Raw genomic sequence first — 18,541 nt, forward strand, 5'->3', positions numbered from 1 at the left:
TATATCCAATTTGGCTTTAGGACAATTCTTTTTGTGTTTTTTCATTGAAGACAAATTAAATGAAGAGAATAATACCAAAGAATTTGTGATTGCAATCATTTTCAGGAAGAAACTGATTATTATCTGACAGAATTGCAGGGGTGCCAATACTTTTGTCCAGCACTGTAGAAACGGAAGTTTTCATAAATAATCTATAATAGTGGAGAGTTAGAGAAAGTTCTTTTTCTATATTAACAAAGCCGTAACTGGTTAAGGACTGCCTCCCATCCCTGAACTCCATCAATAAGGGCCTGATTACTGCCAGATCTGTTCTCAATGAAGAAATCACTTAAATAGGACCTGCCTGACAAAGTGAAGTAGACCAAAAGATCCTCAAAAGCTATACATCATGCTGCGATCCAAAGAAATTCAGGAACAAATGAGAAACAAAGTAATTGAGATCTATCAGTCTGGAAAAGGTTATAAAGCCATTTCTAAACCTTTGGAACTCCAACAAACCGCAGTAAGAGCCATTATTCACAAATGGTGAAAACATGGAACAGTGGTGAACCTTCCCAGAAATGGCCGGTTGCCAAAAATTACCCCAAGAGTGGAGCGACAACTCATCTAAGAGGTCACAAAAGACCCCACAACAACATCAAAAGAATTGCAGACCTCACTTGCCTCAGTCAAGGTCAGTGTTCATGACTCCACCATAAGAAAGCGACTGTGCAAAAATCGCATGCATGGCAGAGTTCCAAGACGAAAATCACTGCTGAGCAAAAAGAACATAGAGGTTCATCTCAGTTTTGCCAGAAAACATCTTGATGATCACCAAGACTTTTGGCAGAATACTCTGTGGACCGACGAGACAAAAGTTTAAGTTTTTGAAAGATGTATGTCCCATTATATTTGGCATCGAAGTAACACAGCGTTTCAGAAAAGGAACATCATACGAACAGTAAAATATAGTGGTGGTAGTGTGATGGTCTGGGGCTGTTTTGCTGCTTCTGGAACTGGTTTGTGACCTCAAGCTCAAGCGCACTTGAGTTATGCAGCAGGAGGATGATCCAAAACACAGCAGCAAGTCCACCTCTGAATGGCTTAAGAAAAACAAAATTAAGACTTTGGAGTGGCCTAGTCAAAGTATTGTCCTTAATCCAATTAAGATGCTGTGGCATGACCTTAAAAAGGCATTCATGATTGGAAACCCTCCAAGGTGGATGAATTACAACAATTTTACAAAGATGAATGGGCAATAATTCCTCCACAGCGTTTTAAAAGACTCATTGCCAGTTATCGCAAATGTTTGATTGCAGTTATGGCTGCTAAGGGTGGTCCAACTAGTCGTTAGGTTTAGTGGGCAATCACTTTTTTACATAGGGCCCTGTAGGTTTTGATTTCTTTTTCCCTTAATAATAAAAGATCATCATTTAAAAACTGCATTTTGTGTTTGCTTGTGTTATCTTTGTCTAATATTTAAATTTGTTTTGTGATCTGAAACATTTAAGTTTGGCAAACATGCAAAAAAATAAGAAATCAGGAAGGGGGCAAATACTTTTTCACACCACTGTATTTTTCACCATGTTATACGAACATGTCATTTTCACTATGTTTGAAAAGTATATTTCCTGCAAAATTACAATAAGAAAGAAAAAGCTTTACCAACCATCAATTTAAATTCCTATTTTACTAGAGAGCAGAATATGCCAGCTCAAAAAGAACTACTGCCAGGTTAACCCCTTTCTGACCAGGTCAGTAATAGTACGCACCTGGTTGGAAAGGCCGGTTCAGCGGGGGCTCCGGCGCTGAGCCCGCACTGAACCGGGCACATGTCAGCTGATTCTTACAGCTGACATGTGCCCGCAACAGCCGCGGGTGGAATCGCGATCCACCCGCGGCTGTTAACATGTTAAATGCTGCTGTCAGACAGCAGCATTTAACTCGCGCTTCCGGGAAGCGCATCCTAAGCCCCGCCCATCGGTGACCCCGTCACATGATCGCGGGTCATCGATGGGTGGGCATGACAACCCAGGGTCTGCAGCAGGCGCCTCTAGTTGTCATGTCCCAATTGCTATGAGCGCCACCTAGTGGTCGGCGCTCATAGCAAGTGAGCATTTCTGCTGCATACAAGCGATCTGCTCATCGCTTGTATGCAGTAGAAGCAATCAGACAACTGCAGCTTCTAGTTTCCTATGGAGAGTATTGAAGCAAGCAGTAAGTGTAAAAAAAGTTTTTAAAAATATTTAAAAAAAATATAAAAAAGTTTAAATCACCCCCCTTTTGCCCCATTCAAAATAAAATAATGAAAAAAAAAACCCACATACACATATTTGGTATCGCCGTGTTAAGAATCGCCAGATCTATCAATATAAAAGAAGAATTAATCCGATCGGTAAACGGCGCAACAAGAAAAAAATTCTAAATGCCAGATTTACGTTTTTTTGGTCGCTGCAACATTGCAATAAAATTCAATAACGGGCGATCAAAACATCGGATCTACCCCAAAATAGTATCAATAAAAATGTCAGCCCAGCGCGCAAAAAATAAGCCCTCACCCGGCCCCAGATCCCGAAAAAATGGAGACGCTACGGGTTTTGGAAAATGGCCTAATTTTTTTTTTTTTTTTTTAGCAAACTTTTGGATTTTTTTTTCACCACTTAAATAAAAAAGAACCTATACATGTTTGGTGTCTACGAACTTGTAATGACCTGGAGAATAATGATGTCAGGTCAGTTTTAGCAATCAGTGAACGTGGTAAAAAAAGGACCCAAAAAACAACTGTGGAATTGCATTTTTTTTTTTGCAATTTCACCGCACTTGGAATTTTTTTTCCGTTTTCCAGCACTCGATATGGTAAAACCAGTGATGGCGTTTAAAAGTACAACTCGTCCCGCAAAAAATAAGCCTTCACACGGCCATATTGAACGAAAATTAAAAAAGATCTGGCTCTGGGAAGAAGGGGAGTAAAAAATGAAAACACAAAAACAGAAAGACCCATGGTCGTTAAGGGGTTAATAACCAGACATTCATAACAAACAAAAAGTGTCTTACTTGTCCTGTCCTTCTTCTCCTGAAGTCTGGACTATCTGTGGAAGTATAATACTGCTTTCTGTCTAGAGCCACAAGAATCAATAGCCTCTGTGATATGAAGATATAGACTGGGGGAAAATAAATAAAACACAGCTGACTGTTATCTCTGTTGTTATGTAGCAAGAGATCAAAGGTCAGATTTTGAGAGCGAGATTACACAGACTCTGGTATCCATGCCTTGCAAACTTTGAAATCCAAGAAAGAGGGATACATACCATGCATGAGCAATATCTATTTTGCACTAAAATCAGCCAACAGCAAGATATCAAGTACAATCACTTCACCAGATGCCAGTTACACCCTTGAAATTGTTCCAAAAGTATTTCTCCCAGAAAATTATTGCAATTACACATGTTTATTTCCTTTGTGTGTATTGGAACAACACAAAAAACAGAAAAAATGGCAAACTGGACATAATTTCATACAAAACCCCAAAAATGGCCAGGACAAATTTGTTGGCACCCTCAACTGAGTATTTGGTTGCACACCCTTTGACATAAATAACTGCAATCAATCGCTTCCTATAACTATCAACAAGTTTCTTACACCTCTCAACTGGAATTTTGAACTACTTTTCTTTTGCAAACTTCCCCAAGACTCTCATATTTGAAAGGTGCCTTCTCCAAACAACAAGTCTAAGATCTCTCCACAGGATTTAGATTCGCAATCATAGCTGGCTACTTTAGAACTCTCCAGCACTTTGTTTCCATTTATTTGTGGGTGCTTCTTGAAGAGTTTTTGGGGTCATTATCCTGCTGGAAGACCCACGACCTAGGACGCAAACCCAGCTTTCTGACACTGGGCACAACAGTGCGACCCAAAATCCTTTGGTAATCTTCAAATTTCATGATGCCTTGCACACAGTCAAGGCATCCAGTGCCAGAGGCAGCAAATCAACCCCAAAACATCTTTGAATCGCCATCACATTTGATTGTAGGTACTGTGTTCTTCTCTTTGTAGGTTTCATTCCATTTTCTGTAAACAGTAGAATGATGTGTGTAGAATCTGCTGAGGTTTTGGGGTGCCAGTTAATATTAACAAGAGCTACTGGATCTTTAAAATGGGATTTAATACAAATAGGATATTTACAATAACATACATAAGGGGAACCTAACTAAGGGACAAGGGAATAATGAAAGGGAAAAGGAAAAAGGAGAGGGTGGTAGAAGATGGGAAGTGGGAAGAAGAAGAAGAATGCCTAACTAGTTTGATGTGCTGCCTTTATATCAGTTACACAGTCAGACATGGCCCATACATTGCCATCCCAGTAACACCTCCACATAATAGTACCATCCAATCAGGTCACAGTCTTTGGAGTTCTCCAGAAACATGAACATGCCTGCTGATGCAGATAGTCTTCTGAAGGTGGCGCTCTTAGGTCCAGAATGGATAAGAGGGTCAGGGATCATACGTAATTGCAGTGGTCTTCACCTTCCTGCAGATGGCGTCTGGCATATAACCAAAAGGTCTTTGTATCAAGTGGCCTGAGGACAGATTCAACCGCATTTTGATTGGAGATAAGATGTCAATTTGAAGAACAATGGTTTGTAATCCAAACACCACAGGGGTTATGTACCTTTCAGGAGGCCAGTCAAGATGTCCATCTCCAATGTAGGTGCTGATTTTACTCTATCAACAGAACAAAAGACACCACACCACAGGACACACAGTTGCCTTCATGCCTCATAGGTTTTATGACCCCCCACAGCACATGTTCGATCTCTTTGATGTAGTCCTTTGATGACCTGTAGTGCCATACAGAGTTTATGGATCAAATTGTGAGTTCAGTCATTCATATTACACGTACTATAGATATTGTACATGTTGGGTACCAACATACGCCCCTTTCTGTCTGAAGGACACACAAACTTATGACCAGGATCATCATCCATTTACTCCACATTTAACTGCGTCAGGGCAACATCAATGCGAGGTAACTAACAGGAGCAAGGCATAGAAATTGCAGGACTCACAACATTCACTCTCGTTCACACCTATCTAGATGCATTTTATACTTTAGCAATGATACAATTTGTGACAGATATACAGGAGCACAAATATAAACAAGGTATAGAACAATAATAAAAAATATATATAGCAATATATCGAAATGTCTACATGTAAAATGTGCATCCAATTAACACATAATAACTTCAACATCTATAACTTTTAAAACAATTACTGCTTTCAAGTACTCCAAATTTAATAATATATATATATATATATAAATAAATAATATATATGAAATGACGATCATGATGTTTACTAGTCATACTTTGAGGAAATCCCCTTCTCCTTTAAGTATATCTAATAAATTCAATCATCAGAAGTTCACAAATATCACATGCAATTTGTATCGCTGCCCATGGTACCAATAGATACATTTTTAGTGCTATATTAAAAGCATCCTCTTGTTGTTTATTAGAATATATGGAGATCACAATGGCTGATAGAATTATTTGATGCTCACTTACAAAATATTAGCAAGTGACAGGCAAATCCATGAAGAAATCCCAACAAAATACTCCACAATGGTAGTTTATCAATCCAATTGCCATCAAATCATAGCTGATCCAGGATTCAAATTTGATAAATTATAGTATGTTCCATCTAAAAATACTCCTCCACACCTTGGGCTATGTTCACACGCAGCGTTTTTGATGCGTTTCTGCACTTTTGCATTGCTTTCAACCAAGACAAATGCATTCACCAGGAAATGTCATTTTAACATTTTACAACCTTATCTGGCCATGTGGTGTGTGACACATCATCAGACACATGCATACAGTGCTGAAAAGACATGGGAACAGCATGGGGAAGACCTCTGGAAGCATCTCTGACTCCCAGGTCACTGCCTAAAAGTGTTCCCATTATAAGTGATCCTTGACGCATGCGAAGATGCCTCCCGCCATGCAACTGTCGTTGCAGACTTGCAACAATCAACGTCCACGTCCTTGTCCCAGTGCAGCGTTCAGTTGTCTCTACTCCATTCTTTGGAATGCAAGGGCAAGTATGCTGCCAGCCACCCACCCACAGGCTGCAATACTATACTGCCAAATTTTTGACAGCTGCTTGCACTTGAAATGTGGCCTTCTAGGCTCGTGGAGGCGGAAGCTGTCCACAATCTTATGGCAGCGTCGACCGGGTATCTATACTTGGTCCCCAGCCCCCACTATTTCGCCTTCCACAAGCACGGGTCCCACAACATTACCTGTGCCCTCCCCAGTGCACTTACTGGGAAGAACAGCCTAACCACAAACACGTGGACAGGTGAATGTGGTCAGGGACGGTACGGAGCCAGTCCACAGCTTTTTTTTGTTGAGAGTTGTATTTAGCTCGGTGAAAGGACTGGCATAGAGGGAAACCGTATCTAATCTGGGTGTCATTTCTCCCAGGAAGTCCTCTAATGCAGCTTGTTGCAGAACCAATGGCAGCCTGTCCAACATCAACTCGCACATGTCGGTGGTGCTTTGACACACAAACATCTTTCTTTGCGCATTTAATTTCATGACTACAGAGTTGGGCAATGGCCTGATCTGCAATGCGGTTTGAGAAATAACATGCATAAGCACGTCCAATCCACATTAAAAATGCAGCCATAGAGTGTCCGGGAACCTTCCCCCATACTTTTCTTAGTCAGGGCTGCTTCTCAACAGGAATGGATAGACCCACCAGAAAACCAGAGACTCCTCTGGTGGGCCCTGGCTTCTCCTTCAGGAAAGTTCATAGTGCCGAGGTGAGGCCATGATGATGATAGAGACCACCATCTACTTAGTTTTCTGTTACTTGGAATGCATGCGCAAGTATGCAGCCAGCCACCCACCCACATGCCGCAACACTAAACTGCTAGATTTCTAGGCAGCTCTTTGCACTTGAAATGTGGCCTTTTAGGCTCGTGGAGGCAGAAGCTTTTCATAACCTCATGCCGGCAGCGGCTGGGTGTCCATACTTGGGTCCCAGCCGTCAGTATTTCTCCCGGTATCATCTCCACCTTCCACAAGCACGGGTCCCACAACATTACCCATGCCCTCCCCTTTCTAGGCAGCTCTTTGCACTTGAAATGTGGCCTTTTAGGCTCGTGGAGGCAGAAGCTTTTCATAACCTCATGCCGGCAGCGGCTGGTTGTCCATACTTGGGTCCCAGCCGTCAGTATTTCTCCCGGTATCATCTCCACCTTCCACAAGCACGGGTCCCACAACATTACCCATGCCCTCCCCAGTGCACTTACTGGGAAGGACCGCCTAACCACAGACACGTGGACAGGTGAATGTGGCCAGGGACGGTATGGAGCCAGTCCACAGTTTTGTTTGCTGAGAGTTGTATTTAGCTCGGTGAAAGGACTGGCATAGAGGGAAACCGTATCTACCCCGCGTGTCATTTCTCCCAGGAAGTTCTCTAATGCAGCTTGTTGCAAAAGAGGTTTCCAACATCAACTCGCACTTGTCGGTGGTGCTTTGGCACACAAACATCTTGCTTTGCGCATTTAATTTCATGACTACAGAGTTGGGCAATGGCCTGATCTGCAATGCGGTTTGAGAAATACCATGCATAAGCACATCTGATCCACATTAAAAATGCAGCCATAGAGTGTCCGGGAACCTTCCCACACACTTTTCTTAGCCAGCACTGCTTCTCGGAAGGGTTGGACGGTCCTACCAGAGAATTCTCTGGTGTGCCCTGGCTTCTACCTCAGGAGAGTTTATGATAGCGCTAACTTTGCAGCTGCTATGGGGCTCTTGAAAGGGGGAGAAAGGTGAGCCCTCAGAATCAAATCCTCTGGTGGGCACAATGTTTTTCAATCTGAAACAGCTTCTCAGTGGGAGTTGTATTTCACCACAGCCATATTCTTTAGCTCAGTGAAAGGACTGGCATAGAGGGAAACCGTATCTACTCCGGCTGTCATTTCTCCGTCACCAGGTTCCGCCCATTGTCACACACGACCATACCTGGCTGTATGTTCAGCGGTGAGAGCCACAGATCAAGCTCCTGTGTTACAGCTTTCAACAACTCTGCAGCGCTGGGCGGTTTGTCACCTAAGCATTAAGCATATTATCTTCAGCACAGCCTGTTGCCGCTTGGCAAAGGCAGTGCTGCAGTGATTTCAGCTTGTGACTGACGTGGTCATTTCAGAGATGGAGGAGGAGGTGCTGGAGTTGAACAATGTAATTACATTGAGGTTACATTGGCGACTCTGTTTTTTTATACTATAGAAAGATCCTACTGTTTTTTTTTGCGCTATTTTTTAAGACAAATGCATTCACTGCGAAATGTAATTTTAACATTTTACAACCTTATCTGGCAATGTGGTGTGTGACACATCATCAGACACATCCTGTTTCATTTATGATGGAGGGACTCTGAAAGTCACAAAGCCTATTTTTATAGGGCCATCAGGCGGCCCTTACTATTCTTAAAAGGCCAGCAGTCAGCCCTCGCTATTGTTAGAGAGCCATCAGCCGGCTAGGCTTTGTTGTTTCCATTATTAACAAGTGGGTTTCCTATACTGCTATTGCGTATGCAGTGACTGCAAGGGCTGCCAAAAATTTGGACGCAACCCAGTACCCCTTTGAAGAGACATAGAGGAGGATCGCAGTAAAAAAAATGTTCCCATTATAAAGGAGAGGGTCTCCTATAGTGGTAATGCCCATTCTGTGACTGCAAGGGCTGCCAAAATTTGGGAAAAACACCAATTTAAAAACACAGAGCAGGGCCACAATAACGAGTACGATATGTTCCTATTAAAAAGGAGAGGGTCTGCCATACAGTTATAGGGTATGCAGTGAGTCCAACGGCTGATCAATTTTAGGAAAAACCCCACTAAGAATTTAAAGACACATAGAGCAGGGCCACAGTAATGACAAATTCCCATTAGAAAGGAGAGGGTGTCCCATAGTGTTGGCCTATGCAGTGAATGCAAGGGCTGACAAAAATTGGGAGGCACGCCAATGCCCCTTGGAAGAGACTTAGAGGGCCTCATAAAAAAATGTTCCCATTAGAAAGGAGCGGGTCTCTTATACTTGTAATGCCCATGCACTAAGTGTATGGGCTGACAAACATTTACCCTTGGGGGGTATACATGAACATACTGTATAATTTTTTTTTTTTTTACGGGCATCATAAAAACCCCTTTAAAAAAATTATGTGGGTCTTACATCACAGACCTCGGTCTCCCTGGTGATATGGTGGTGGAGGATGAGGATGAGGAGAAGGAGGAGGACAAGAACAAATAGCCAAACTCAGGAAGCGTATACCCAAGTATGGGTGTGAAGAGGTGCATGGGAATACACCTCCCAAAAAGACACTGGATTTGAGTTTATGTTATGCTGCTATCATTCGGTGGTGTTGAGAAGTCTGGCCCAATCCAGCCCTTGTTCATTTTTATAAGAGTCAGCCTGTCAGCATTTTCAGTTGACAGGCGGATGCGCTTATCAGTTATAATTCCACTAGCGGCACTAAAAACCCGTTCTGATAAAATGCTAGCGGCATGGCAGGCTATGACCTCCAAGGCATAAAGAGCCAGTTCATTCCACGTATCCAGCTTGGATACTCAATAATTAAAAGGCACAGAGGAATCATGGAGGACGTTGGTACGGCCGGCAAGGTACTCTCTCAGCATCTTCCCAAACTTTGCACTCCTTGTGAGAGTACCCCGCACCTCAGGGCTTGTGCGATGAGATGGTCTGAGAAAACTGTCCTAGAACTTTGACAGTGTTCCCCTGCCTCTGCTGGACTGCATTTGTGTCTCTCTCGCCTGTACTCCTTGGCTGTCCAACGAAATGTGACCTCTGCCGCCAGCGTTTTCAGATGGGAATTTTTTTAAGAGTTCCACAACAAGGGCCTTCTGGTACAGCCCCATTTTTGTATAACTGTCCACCTTAGGAATAAGAGATATAAATTTCTCCTTGTAGCGGGGGGTCTAAAAGTGTCACCAACCAGTAATGACTGTCACCCAAAATTTTAAGAACGCAAGGGTCATGGGAAAGGCAGCGTAACAAATTCAGCCATGCGTGCCAGACTGCTAACAAGCAAAACTTCCGTGTCCGCACCAATAGGATGTAAACAATGGTGCAGCGGTCTCAGGGAGCGCCAAAGGAATACTAGACAATTTAATAGATGATAACCGACCTTTATTCTTCCTCCAATACCACTGCAACAACGCTTTTCGACGGTCTAAGCCGTCTTCATCAGGTGGGGTAAAGGAGAATGTTACAATGATAGCTTTATAAAGGGGTGGTATTTTACATAATTTAGACCATGTGTTGTAATCAATTAACCCTTTCATTGAAAAACTCCATATAATGCATTCTTTACCAATTAACCTCTAATTTCCCCTTGAAACAGCATTGTGCACTCATATTTAAAAATCCCTACATGGATTCATAAACTCACAATTCTTAATAAAAACTTCCTATTTGTGTTTAAATTTTTTTTAAAAATTATTATTATTTTTTTTATTTTTATTACCAACTATTAAAATCACCCTGGGGACCTTTATAGGGTGTCTTGACAGTGCTATACTGCGATTTCCAGCCCCCAATTCAAAAGTTAAGTTTCTTAAAGAGACAGTACACTTTCAAATAAAATGGCTGAAAACCTTGTACCGTTGCCCACTACGATTATAAACCCCATACATTTTTAAAATCACCCTGGGAACCTTCCCAGGGTGTCCTAACAATGCTATGCTTGTAACCGACGACAATGGTTTACTGGAAGCATAGGTTCCTATCATGATAATGGATAGTATTGGGTTTTAGGAGCTTCATAATAGTAGTGGGCAATCGTACAAGGTTATTTTTGGCCATTTTATATGAAAGTGTACTGTCTCTTTAAGAAACTTAACTTTTGAATTGGGGGCTAGAAATCGCAGTATAGCACTGTCAAGACACCCTAAGAAGGTCCCCAGGGTGATTTTAATAGTTGGTAATAAAAAATAAAAATATGTAAATAAATAATAATTTTTACATTTTTTTAAACACAAATAGGAAGTTTTTATTAAGAATTGTGAGTTTATGAATCCATGTAGGGATTTTAAATATGAGTGCACAATGCTGTTTCAAGGTTAAATAAGAGGTTAATTGGTAAAGAATGCATTATATGGAGTTTTTCAATGAAAGGGTTAATTGATTACAACACGTGGTCCAAATTATGTAAAATACCACCCCTTTATAAATCTGTCATTGTAACATTCTTCTTTACCCCACCTGATGAAGACGGCTTAAGGCCCCGTCACACTTAGCGACGCTGCAACGATCCCGACAACGATACGACCTGTCAGGGATCGTTGTTGCGTCGCTATGTGGTCGCTGGTGAGCTGTCAAACAGGCAGGCTCACCAACGATGAGGGGAGCAGCGACATCGTGGAAAGAATCTTTCCACGATGTCCTGCTCCGGTTACCAGCCTGCTGCTGAAGGAGGAGCAGGCTGGTAACCATGATAAACATCGGGTTACTAGGGGCACACGCGCCCCTAGTAACCCGTTGTTTATCATGGTTACCACTCTGCTACGGTGAGCGGGAGGTTACCGCTCACTTTAGCAGGCTCGTAACCATGATAAACAACGGGTTACTAGGTGCGCGTGTGCCCCTAGTAACCCGAAGTTTATCATGGTTACCAGCCTGATCGCTGCTCCCGCTGGTCACACACAGCAATGTGTGCTGACCAGCGGGAGGGCAATGACCAAAAAATGGTCCAGGACACTTTGCAGCGATCAGTGACCTCACAGCAGGGACCTGATCATTGCAAAGTGTCACACATAGCGACATCGCTGGTGAGGTCGCTGTTGCATCACCAAAACCGTGACACAGCAGCGATCTCGCTAGCGATCTTGCTATGTGAGATGGGGGCTTTTGACCGTCGAAATGAGTTGTGGCAGTGGTATTGGAGGAAAAATAAAGGTCGGTTATCATCTATTAAATTGTCCAGTATTCCTTTGGCTATCCCTGAGACCGCTGCACCATTGTTTACATGTGAAATATCTCCATACGGAGCCAAAGCGGCAGGAGCAGTGTAGCATCGGCGTCTCTGCCCCTTGCTAGGCAGAGACGCCGTCCCTCTCACCTCCCCGCTCCTGGCGCGGCGTCCTCCAGCGCTTCTCTCCCCGCTGCTGCCGGCGCGCGCTATTTCCCCGGCAGTGTGCTTAGGGTGTGCGCGCTCCCCCTCTCTTAAAGGGACCGTGCGTGCCGTCCTAAGGAGTCCCCGGCCAATTGCCGGAGGACCCCCATATATAAGGCACCTCCTCCAAAATGGTGGTGCCCGAGCAAAGTTGTTGCAAAGCATACTCACCTCTGCTTCAGCCCTCAGGTTCCGTTTCCAGCCTGACTACCAGTCCTGTCTGCCTGCGTGTCTTCCCTTCAGCCCGGCAGTCTGCCTCCTGCATCTGCCAGTCTGTCTATGGGCAAGTCCACCTGCGGACCAGGAAGCACCTGCCAGTTACCTGCCTGCTACCTGCCGTACTTGCTAGCCCGCTCACCTGGAAGCGCTCACCTGCTACCCGCCTGCTAGCCTACCTGGAGGCTCCGCCGTCACATGCCGTGACCACCTGCCTGCCAGCCAAGAGACTCTTACCTGCTCTGCCATCACTTGCTGTGACCACCTGCCTGCCAGCCAAGAGACTCTTACCCGCTCAGCCGTCACTTGCCGTGACCACCTGCCTGCCAGCCAAGAGACTCTTACCCGCTCAGCCGTCACTTGCCGTGGCCACCTGTTACCTGCCAGTTACCTGCCTCGTCTGTCTGCCGGCTCACCTGGGAGCGCCCACCTGTTGCCCGCCTGCTAGCCTACCTGGAGGCTCCGCCGTCACTTGCCGTGACCACCTGCCTGCCAGCCAAGAGACTCTTACCTGCTCTGCCATCACTTGCTGTGACCACCTGCCTGCCAGCCAAGAGACTCTTACCCGCTCAGCCGTCACTTGCCGTGACCACCTGCCTGCCAGCCAAGAGACTCTTAGTCTCCACTCTTAGTCTTTGCACTCCAGCGGTGCAAAGCTGAGGGCCTTGAGTTTTCATAAAATGTCGGCATTGAGCAGAGTCCCCTTCCCAATGATTTCCTTGCGGTGGGTTTGGGGAATATGGCGGCGCATGCGCAGATTGAGATCTTGGGAGCCGGGGTCCGCAGCATTGCCCCATTCCTGCCGCTGCTGTTTCCTGCAGCAGTGACCCTGCTTCACCTCAGCCTGTAAACTACATTTGCATTGTAAGACGCACACCCATTTTCCTCCCAAATTTTGGGGAAAAAAATTGCGTCTTATAATCTGAAAAATAAGGTCTATACATTTGGTATCACTGTAATCACACTAACCTGCAAAATAAAGCTAGTGGATAATTTTTTTCATACAGTGAATATTGTAAAAATAAGAACCATGAACAATAGCAGAATTACTTTCCTCCATTCTACCTACAATTTTTTTTCCCCATTTTTCACCTTTATATTATAATAGTTAATACAGTTACATAGTAAACTAGAAATAAATTAGGAATAAAAAAAACTGCAATTCATCATGAAAATAAACAAGCCTTCATATAGCTATATAAAAATAAAAAAAATTAATGAGTCGGATAAAAAAGAAGGAAAAAAATTAAATATGTCTGCAGGTGGAAGGGGTTTAAAGACAAAACCTCACACAAAATATATATTTATATAAGACATTTTATAAATTATGCCTGACTACTACTGTGGAATGCAATAAGTCAAAATTATTGGATGAAAGCTGAATTGAATATCAACTAAAACACATGAATGCAATTTCATGCTCATGTGGCGCCCCTGCGGGTTCAGTCGCCACAGAGGTACTGCATCTCACGCTCAGGTAAGGAAGGACTACTGCCCGGGACCCTACAGTATAAAGCGAGAAGCCATCTTCGGAGTGTGTGGAGTCTGAGAGGAGAAGTAGAGGGAGCAGGAGCTCTGCTCAGGAGGAAGGCCTAGCCAGTGATGCCCAAGACAGAGAGACAGAGAGACAGGTTCTGGAGGCCACCCGTACGCCCGAATCTACCAGGAGGTGGAGAGGGTCAGGTCGCACAGAGGGGACCGGTCCCTAAACTAGCAGAGTTCTTTAAGTCTCAACTAGGAAACCGGAGGCTGCAGTATTTCAGGTACTGCAGCCACAAGCCACATCTAATCACCAGAAAGGTGGCCATAGAGGACCCAGGGGACAGAGAAGACGTCGCCCGGCAAGGTCCACGGCCACTGGCCTGAGACACTAGGTGTAAGGTGCAGGGAGACGGCCAGAAGGAACACACAGAAGGGGGTATCACCAGGTATTGTGCGCCTAGAGACTGTGTTCTATACTGAATGTTGTGCCCGCCCCAGAAGAACGGGCGCCACTTTGTGCGAGACAAAAGACAACAAGAAACCACCTCCCATCATGGGCCGGGTTCCAGAATTGCGCCAAAAGCGAGGCCCGCCCTAAGCAGCAGTGACATGTATGTGGATGTGTCCATCAAGCTGGGGGGGGCCGTCCCTAGGTGTGTCCGACAGCAAGCTGCCATGGAACAGCCCCTGAAATGGGAAAGGAGAGAAGAAACCTGGGAGACAGGGTGGAGTCTCCTGGAGTCTAGACAGACCGCACCTGGCAGGCAACATGGAGGAGAGTCCGGAGCAAGCTCCCGTCCATGGCCTACAGCGACCAGAAGCACCTCTCACCCTGGAGGAGGCAATGGCGAAGTTGTCCCTGGAAGATACCGAGTTCCTCCATGCCGAGATCCAGAAGCTAGGCCGGAGGATGGAGAGGACCCAGCAGGATGCCATCGCCTGCTTGAAGGAGGAGCTGCTGGGGAAGATTGTGACTCGGCAGCAGCCAGCGCTGCATTGCACCAGCAGCGCCCCAGCCCCGGAGGAGCCTGAACACAGCCAGCAGGCAGAGGACGGCACAGGCACGGCCGCGGGAGCAGGTAAGAGGAGACTCCCTGTCCCGGGCGCTGAGAGTGCTGACCTGCTCCTGGGCCCCCTGGCGGAACCTCCAATCCCGGGAGCCTGCTCCGCCGACCTGCTCCTAGGCCCCCTACCGGAGCCACCTGCCCTTGCACCTTAGTGGGTGTACGGAAGCCCCGTCTACGACTGGTATGCCAAATTTGAAGACCAGCTTACTTAGTTACCCTTTAAGGGTACCAGAGACTGACAGGCTGAGGACTGTGAGCAGCCAAAAACTTTACTCTAAATATTTGCACTTCTTAAAGTGCCCCTTATTGGTTTTATATGACAAGACTGACCTCAGAACAAAAACCTGTTTGGCGTGGCCGAAGACGTGGTCCAACACCTGGATCACCTATGCCCTGCAGCCATGCCCAGGGCCTACATTGAGGGTTTTCGGACGGGTCCCTCATGTTGCTCAAAGTGCACCTTACCAGTGAAAAGGACATTCGGCAGTAAAATTTCACTGTATTTGATTGAAAATGTTTAATATAAGAAATGTTTATCTGCTTGAAAAATGTTTTATATGTGTGAAGAAAAATGTGTTCTTTAAAAAGTTTTATATGGTAATCTGCAACGTGTAAGTGATGTGCCTCCCATAAAGGGAAGAAAAAGTTTGTTCATTATCTTCTATGCGAATGCATTCTAAAAAAATTGTATGTCTAAAATGTGTTTTTACTCTGCCCGGGACCCTAACACCTGCATTCAACACTACACTACTCCAGACCAGCAGGAGGGGCAAGATGCATTGCTTCCCTGCTGAGCCCTGTCCCTGGCTGGAGTGGGGGGAACCAAAGTAGGGGGAACCATGTAGTGGGTGTGGGTGGAGAAAGAAGGTCAGGGGAGCACTTGTTAGGGATAGTATAAAGAGAGAAGCCATCTTGGGAGTGTGTGGAGTCTGAGAGGAGAAGTAGAGGGAGCAGGAGCTCTGCTCAGGAGGAGGGCCCAGCCAGTGAGGCCCAAGACTGAAGAGAGATAGACAGAGATAGAAGCAGGAAAGGCTCCATGAACGTGGAAGGGACCCCAGGGGTACGGGTAGTGCTGGAGGCCACCCGTACGCTCGAATCTACCAGGCGGTGGAGGGGTCAGGTCACACAGAGGGAACCGGTCCCTAAACTAGCAGAGTTCTTTAAGCCTCAACTAGGAAACTGGAGGCTGCAGTATTTCAGGTACTGCAGCCACAAGCCACATCTAATCACCAGAAAGGTGGCCATAGAGGACCCAGGGGACAGAGAAGACGTCACCCGGCAAGGTCCACGGCCACTGGCCTGAGACACTAGGTGTGGGGAGACGGCCAGAAGGAACACACAGAAGGGGGTCCCGTTAGTACTCCGGAGAGACCTGGGAGTTTGCTGAACCCCTCCCTGAGTAAGCACAGGACGCCGTGGGAAGTTACTCTAGTACTGGTAACTGGAAGTCTAAGAAACCGTGAGTAAACCCTGAGGACTGCACCTTACTGTCTCTGTGATCATTATCTGCGCCATCCTCTGCAATACACCATAACAGCACAACTACAACATCTACACTGCCCTGGAGCTAAGCTCTACCTGTGGAGAGCTAAACCAACTCTGCTGCATTCACACCAGCTCCAGAGGACCTGCTCAGCAGTGGTGGCTCCCTTTAGCCGCGTACCACAGGTGGCGTCACGAACTGTATATAAAAACTATAAATCCCCCGTAAATAAACCCCTTTTGATTGATCGCCCTGGGTCACGGACCAGGTCACCGCCACTGTGACATCTCCCCTAGCAACGACCGGCCCGGCACAGAGTACCCCACGGCCCAGGGGAAACGTCACCCACATAATAGCATGGAACCAAAACCTTTAAATTACACAAGACAACACAAATCATTAATTCAATATATATCTGCTCTCTACTAGCATAAAAATAATCGATCTGTACATTTTGTATCTATAAACATGTATGTACATAGAGATATATATGGCTATCTCCAGTATCCAAAGAACTATTTCATACTTATTTCAATGACCTACTAAATGCCAAATCCAAGCAACACTACTCCATCTTCCTCCTTCTGGACCTGTCATCTGCCTTTGACACAGTGGACCATTCCCTCTTACTCCAGATTCTCTCATCTCTTGGCATCACGGACTTGGCTCTATCTTGGATCTCCTCATACTTAACAGACAGGACATTCAGCGTCTCCCACTCACGCACCACCTCCTCATCTCGCCCCCTATCTGTCGGTGTCCCCCAAGGTTCAGTTCTACGACCTCTGCTCTTCTCCATCTACACCTTCGGCCTGGGACAGCTCATAGAGTCTCACGGCTTTCAGTATCACCTCTATGCTGACGACACACAGATCTACCTCTCTGGACCCGATATCTCCTCCCTACTAACCAGAATCCCACAATGTCTGTCCGTCATCTCATCCTTCTTCTCCGACAGATTTCTAAAACTCAACATGGATAAAACAGAGTTCATCATCTTTCCACCCTCTCATTCACATCCCCCATCCGACCTATCCATCAACGTCAATGGCTGTTCACTCTCCCCAGTCCCACAAGCTCGCAGCCTTGGGGTAACCCTGGACTCTGATCTCTCCTTCAAGCCACATATCCAAGCCCTTTCTACCTCCTGCCGACTCCAACTCAAAAACATCTCCCGGATCCGTGCATTCCTCAGCAAAGACTCTGCAAAAACACTAGTGCATGCCCTCATCATATCCCACCTCGACTACTGCAACCTCCTGCTCCGTGGCCTCCCTTCCAACACTCTTGCACCTCTCCAATCTATCCTAAACTCTGCTGCTCGACTAATCCACCTGTCCCCCCGCTATTCCCTGGCCTCTCCTCTCTGTCAATCCCTTCACTGGCTCCCCATTGCCCAGAGATTTCAGTTCAAAACCCTAACCATGGCATACAAAGCCATCCACAACCTGTCTCCCCCATACATCTGTGACCTAGTCTCCCGGTACTTACCTGCACGCAACCTCCGATCCTCACAAGATCTCCTTCTCTACTCCCCTCTTATCTCCTCCTCCCACAATCGTATACAAGATTTCTCCCGTGCTTCCCCCCTACTCTGGAACTCTCTACCCCAACATATCAGACTCTCGCCGACCGTGGAAACCTTCAAAAGGAACCTGAAGACCCACCTCTTCCGACAAGCCTACAACCTGCAGTAAACACCACTGCACGACCAGCTCTACCCTCACCTAATGTATCCTCACCCATCCCTTGTAGACTGTGAGCCCTCGTGGGCAGGGTCCTCGCTCCTCCTGTACCAGTCGCTGACTCGTTTTGTTAAGATTATGTAAATGCTTTTGTTATGTATATCCCTATCACATGTAAATCGCCATGGAATAAATGGCGCTATAATAATAAATAATAATAATAATACTTACCTAATTCTGTTCTTTTTCTACAGCATGTCTTATTATCGTATTACAATAATCAAAACAAGTTTCGTCTGCTTGTTTTTACAGGTACGTCGAAACTGAAAGAGCTAAGGGAGGACTTGACTACATAAATGTAACGCGATATTTTGAAATGATCTTTTAATCGCAATCTAAATAAGCATCCCACACAACAATTATCC

General features: G+C 45.5%; 1 protein-coding gene across 3 annotated transcripts in view; it reads right to left on the reverse strand.

The window, feature by feature from the left end:
• LOC141156754 (flavin-containing monooxygenase 3-like) overlaps positions 1-18,541 on the reverse strand; it is a 252,205-nt gene that overhangs the window by 226,071 nt on the left and 7,593 nt on the right. Inside the window, exon 2 of one of the 3 annotated variants that reach the window (XM_073643106.1) lies at positions 3,034-3,140. The exons of 1 other annotated variant lie outside the window; for it this stretch is intronic. The gene's annotated coding sequence lies outside the window, so the exon portion shown is untranslated. Of the gene's footprint in view, positions 1-3,033; positions 3,141-18,347; positions 18,442-18,541 lie in introns of those variants that run through there. One more of the 3 variants, XM_073643109.1, reaches the window with a different exon arrangement.

The sequence above is a fragment of the Phyllobates terribilis genome, unplaced genomic scaffold, assembly GCF_046119375.1.
Source record: "Phyllobates terribilis strain yellow unplaced genomic scaffold, ASM4611937v1 Scaffold_8__6_contigs__length_399053987, whole genome shotgun sequence".
Lineage (NCBI taxonomy): Eukaryota > Metazoa > Chordata > Amphibia > Anura > Dendrobatidae > Phyllobates > Phyllobates terribilis.